We start from the raw sequence: 6,289 nt of genomic DNA on the forward strand, positions 1-6,289 counted from the left end.
CTGCTTAACTTTTCCATAGCAATTCCCATGGAGAAAAACATTAAGGTTATTATATTTCATAATAAAAATTTGACTAGAGGAAGGAATTTTCTCAACAGTCATCTGATGATACCTTTCTTTAATATCACTGCATATTAAATTTTATTTTCTAATTTGTTTGCTAGAATTTCAAATAACTTTACAAGGCTTATAATAATATTTTTTTTAAAGCTGTCTTCTGGTCTCTTCCCAGCTTCTGACTTGTGCTTCCCAGAGATGTTCAAGTCACTTTTCTTCTGGTATTTCCTATAGTATTCCTAAACTATAGCACATATTATTGTTTTTGTTTCTTTTAATATTCGTCTTTACTGACTTCATACTATGGAGGATTTTACTTATTCGCTTGTGTGCCTTTCCTCCATTCAACTAGTGTAGTCATTTTTGGTTAAAAATTTAGTTTGACATTAATGCTGTCATATAATAATCACAGCTGAACCACGTAGTCATTAATGAAGGAGACATTTCCTTGTATAACTTTTTGCTTCCCTGGCATCAGTCAGTGCCTCTTATTTGTTTGTTTCTTTTGTATCTTTCACTAATTCATGTTCTGTAAGCTGGATAAAGGTTCCAGTTTCTCTTCTTGGGAGTCCATCTTTTTCAAAATGACATATTGTTACAATAATATCCACGGAGTTGGTTGTCAATGGCAGATTGCATATATCCCATTGAAAGCATCTTTGGGCAAGCCCCAGGGTAGTTTGCCTTCTCCTCTCTTCCCCTTTTTCAAGTTTGCCTTTTTCAATTTGGCTTTTTATCAATAAAAATGAGATGTATTTGCTGCTCTAATAATAACCATTGGATTACTGGATTATTATCACCAACAATATAGGTACTGTGAGGTCATTCAGTAGCCTTCCCTATTATTTTGCCCCCTTTTCACACTTTGGATCAACTATTATATCAGTAGGGTGAGGGGAACAGAGCCTGAGCATCCCACAGGCAAAAGAAGATCTAAGAGTTGTAGATCCCAAATGCGTGGTATTTCTTCAGTGGAGACTCTTCTGTCAATACAATACCCATAGTGATTTCACTCTGATAGATATTCGAAAGAACCTCTGCATCAAAGCTGGTCATGTCAGGCTTCCACCTAAAACAATCTTGAATAGCAATTCCCCAAATCTCTTGCAGCCTCAATCGAGGTAAAAAGCAGTATTTCCCTCCTGCCCTGCTGCATGTGATTCTAAACTACAGCACTTGAGAGTCAGTTTCTTCCTTTGAACTCCCATCAGTGTCATCGTTGCAAGATACCAAACCATCACCAACTAATGTTGGTAGATTCTCTTTGATCCTCATACTAGTCTAAGGTGGGAATCTAAGGCATTGTTGGTGAACCCTTTTTTTAACATCTCTCTCATCTATTTTGTCTCTTTGTCCATCACCAATTTTTCTTTACTTGAATTCTGATTTATCTTTTTTCCCCCTTTTTTTTCTCTTGATAGTGTCGTCAATTTTCTATACTTTCAAAGAGCAAAGATCCTGAGCAGAAGAGTTTCCCAGCCAATTCTTCAAAATCCTTTAGAACTTTTTTTTTTTTTTGCTTCGAACAAGTATCTTTAAACACCTGAACAATCACAAATAAGTTATCGACTGATCTCAGACAACAAACTCAAGCCAGACTTTCCATTGAAATGTCAAAATATATCTTTCCCAATCTTTACTGATTTTGCATAATGACCTGAATTTCTCTCTCACTTTATTTGTCCCTGTTTGCTCAAACCAGTGGGTATAGTGGCTCTAGTGGTGACTTGGAATGCTCCCACTCACTTCTGAGGCCACTTTCTGTCACTCAAATGGATCTCCGGTTCTCATGAAGGTTCATATCCAGGACTTGGGTACCAGTTTCTTTAATATCAGAGATGTTGGCAGTGGAAGCACAAGATCCCCAGCATAGGCTTGGCCACCAGCACAGACCCTTCCAGCCCTGGTATCCTGCAGGCCTAGTAGCCAAATGCTATATTTTCTCTTTTCTCTAAAGATGTTGGTTATAGCACTTCGGATTTTGAGAAAAGGTTTAATCAAAATTTTGAAACATATCACAAAACTGAAAGAATTTTAGAGTAAATTGTCAATATACCCATCACCTAGACTCCTGCAATAACATTTAACTACCCTTTCTTTCTCACATACTGGTCTTACTTGGACATACCATATGTTAGTACGCATCTCGGAGCAAACTCCAGACAGGTGTATGCTTCCCCTGGGCACTTTAGAATTCTTGCCATAAACTAGAGTTCAATACTTGAGGCTTCTTTCTTTTGCTGTAAAATTTACATGCAATCAAATGTACAAATTTTACTGAGCTCTAAAATATGTATATACTTGTATAACCCAGCATGATAGACCATCACTTGCCTCTCAGAAAGATTTTTATTTCCCTTTTCAGTCACCAATCCTAAAGCCATTTCAGAAAAACCACTCTTTGATTTTTTTCCATCATCACTTGATTTTGATTGTTTTAGAACTTGATTAAAAAAAATAGCATAGGAATTCCTGTTGTGGCACAGCAGAAGCAAATCCAACTAGGAACCATGAGGTTGAATGTCCGATACCTGGGTTAAGAATCTGGTGTTGCTGTGGCTGTGGTATAGGCCGGCAGCTGTAGCTCCAATTGGACCCCTAGCCTGGGAACCTCCATATGACGCCAAAGCAACATAAATAAATAAATAAATAAATAAATCATTGCAATTCTCACTTAAAAATAAAAATAAGTAAAATAAAATAGCATAGTATGTACATTCCCCCCTACCCTGGTCTCTTCTGCTCAACAAAGTATTTTTGAGATTTAGTCATATGGTTGCATGCCAGTAGTTGATTCATTTTATTGATGAGTGGTATTCTATTACCTGAACATGCCACAGCTTGCTGATCCATCATTCTAGTTTAGGATCTTTGGGATGTTTTCCACTTTTGGCTATTACAAATAAACCTTATTTGAATATTTTTGTACATTTCTTTTTAGATGTATCATTTTATTTCTCTTAATTACCTAGAATTGGAGTTGCTGGATCGTCAGCGTACGTGTAGTTTTACCAAAAAAAAAAATGCTAGATCTTCTGCCCAAAGAGTTGTCACATTTTACATTCCCACCAATAATATCCGAGATTCCAGTTGTCGCATATCCTTACCAAAATTTGGTACTAAGTCTAATTTTAGTCCTTCTGATGAGTGTGTCATGGTATGTCTATGTAGTCTTGATTTGACGACTAATGATGTTCAGCACATGTTCATGTGCTTGTTTCATCTGGTTGTTGATGTGTTTGCTCATGTTTACTGAGCTGACTATTATTGAGCTGTAGGAGTTTCTTATTTATCCTGCATCCTAGTCCTTTGTCAGATATGTATTTTGCAATATATATTTTCTTCAAATCTGGAAATTACTTCGGTACCACACAGAAACTGGTGCCTCCCAGGAGTTCATTTTTGAAGTGTTCTACAACTTTCTGCACTCTCTCTTTTCTCTGAAGGTTTTCTCCTACTTATTTGTCTGAGTCCCATTCTTAAATGTCTGGTGCTTATTGGCTGTACTTTCTTTTTTTTTTTTTTGGTCTTTTTTGCCATTTCTTGGGCTGCTCCCGCGGCATATGGAGGTTCCCAGGCTAGGGGTTGAATCAGAGCTGTAGCCACAGGCCTACGCCAGAGCCACAGCAGCGCAGAATCCGAGCCGCATCTGCAACCTACACCTCAGCTCTCAGCAATGCCGGATCGTTAACCCACTGAGCAAGGCCAGGGATCAAACCCACAACCTCATGGTTCCTAATCGGATTCGTTAACCACTGTGCCATGACGGGAACTCCTGTACTTTCATTTTTAATAGTGATGCACTAAAAGGCAGATTAGAAGATTCACACTTGGTGGCTGTAGCTTACTGAGTGGTAGACTTTTCTCAAGGGTAATCTTGCTGAGATTTTCTGATTATTTTCGATGAGGTGCCGGCAGATGTGCATTCTTATAGGTTTTTTCCTTGGGACTTATCTGTTATATTGTCAGATATCCCCTTATATCATTTTCCTACTGAAAACATATCAAGTAAGTGGTTGTCAAACATCTAGAGAGGGATCTCTAATGGAATTGCTTCTCCAGGTATGTTGCATGTACATCATTTGTACTCCCTTAGGCTTTCTCACTGAACACTTGCCTGTTGACTGGGAATTAGATATTTCCGTTTAAATAGCAAAACCAAAAAACGAGCAGAAACTCCTCAAAATCTTAAAAATCTGTTTTCAGTGCTATTCCAATCACCATTCTTTTCATTGGAACTTTACTTCATCCTCAGTAAGAGAAGCTTCTTTCTCACATGTATTTTATATTATGACCATACTAAAAACTACTCACCTTCTGTCAAACAGATCTCAGTCTTCTGCGCTGTCATGACTTTACACAGAATATACTTTCTTCCTAAAGTGCCCGTTTTCTTCCTCTATTTAGCTACAAAGCTTCTACTTTCCTTCATTCTTCAACACAGTAATCTCCTCTCCTAAGAGTGCCTCTGACGTTCCTAGACAGGCTCATTCTGACTCATGCTTTCTATGTTTAACTGAAACAGTGCACTTACCTCTATTGATATACTCACTTTTTTCTCTTCTAATAACTTTGTTTTTATATCTCTCTTACTGGTTGGTGAATTCTGCAAAGGTAAGTCCTCATATACCTTTTGAAACCAACTCACCAACTGATAGCATCTCCACAAATGACCAAAGAGATCCATACCAATCACATTCCATTCTCTCTCTCTTTTTTTTTTTTTTTGTCTTTTTAGGGCCTCACCCACGGCATATGGAGGTTCCCAGGCTAGTGGTCAAATCGGAGCTATAGCTGCCAGCCTATGCCACAGTCACAGCCACACCAAATCCAAGCTGTGTCTGAGAACTACACCACAGCTCACAGCAACCCTGGATACTTAACCCACTGAAGGAGACCAGGGATTGAACCTGCTTCCTCACGGATACTAGTCAGATTATTTCTACTGAGCCACATGGGAACTCCACATTTCATACTCTTTGTAGTAAGAGTCAGATTGCCCCATGGGGACTTTTATTATGGAATAGCATTTAGTTAAAAAATGAATATGTAACATATAAATGTGTGTATGTATATGTGCGTCATCAACATTTTAAGAAAGACTATAAAATAGCTTCAGTTGATACAAGTATTTAAAATTTTAAATTATGATAATTTAGAGTCTCATTCTATAAACTTGAATGCATGCATTATCGGTAGCATAGAGTCTGTTGCCCTTTTATCCACTAGGATTTCTGTTGTGAAATTTAATATAAAAGAGAAGATTATTTCTGTAATGAATTTGCAAATGTTTTCATTTTGAAATATTATGTATTCATGTGTGCAGGTGTCAGCTGGATAAATATATATAACTGCTTTTTAAGTAGTAGATTTTTTACAATGATGGAGAGATGGAGATGGAATTACTACTTATAAAATAATTTGTGGAAGCTTATGTTTCAATTACAAGTGACAAGCCCTAGGCCTGGTATATAAAGGGAGTCCTGAGTAGCACTTTTCTAGATCTTCATGTTACTAAACTGTTTAAAGGAATATCAGCAGCTGTTGTGTGAACCTACTGAAGCATTAGGAAAAAAATTCTCCAAGTAAATTGAGCTTAAAATTCTCTAGATTTTTTTGAGGACAGCAAATAGATGCAATATTTCATAGCTTATAAGGAACTAGAATGAGATCCTGAAAATAAATAAAAGTGAAATTAGAAAGGGGTTGGTCTCTCATCACTTCAAATTTATTTAGTGTAAGTTTCATAATACTCAAATGAAATATATCTCTGAAAACTGGTGTGCCCCTAATTTCCTGAAGAGTCTTACAAATTACCTCACACCAATGTGAAGGAAAATTTAAAACCGTGAGAATGTTTACCTAACCAGATGGAATCTAGAGAAGCAGAGAAACAGGAAGAAAAGATAAAATGTGATCAAAGCCAACTACAACATGTTAAAAGTTTGCAGGGATGAACCTTTGCACATACAGTCAGTACATGGCCACCAGGAGGCAGGACTGGGGGTGTGAAGTCGGATGCGGGCGGAGTCCTTATTTGCAACCCTCTTGGCACACACTGGCTATGGCCCAAATCTGGTGAGTGGAGGGCAGCTTTCCCCCATAAGATCGCTCAGCTAAGGACTTTGTAAATTGCCTATTACTGGACCTAAAATATCACACGCAAACTTTGGACCTGGAATTGGCTTCCCCAAATGCCAACCTAAATAATCAGTATTTTCCTCAAGTTGAA

At 37.6% G+C, this 6,289-nt stretch overlaps 1 pseudogene; it reads right to left on the minus strand.

Annotated features, from left to right (window-relative positions):
• Window positions 1-579: 579 nt before the first annotated feature.
• On the minus strand, window positions 580-4,408 carry LOC100621022 (tRNA (guanine(6)-N(2))-methyltransferase THUMP3 pseudogene; annotated as a pseudogene).
• Between the last annotated feature and the right edge of the window lie 1,881 nt (window positions 4,409-6,289).

Source organism: Sus scrofa, chromosome 4, assembly GCF_054392235.1.
Source record: "Sus scrofa isolate SSC_HxYL_T2T_F1_AM1 chromosome 4, Sscrofa_HxYL_maternal_Yorkshire_Landrace_v2.0, whole genome shotgun sequence".
Taxonomy (NCBI): domain Eukaryota; kingdom Metazoa; phylum Chordata; class Mammalia; order Artiodactyla; family Suidae; genus Sus; species Sus scrofa.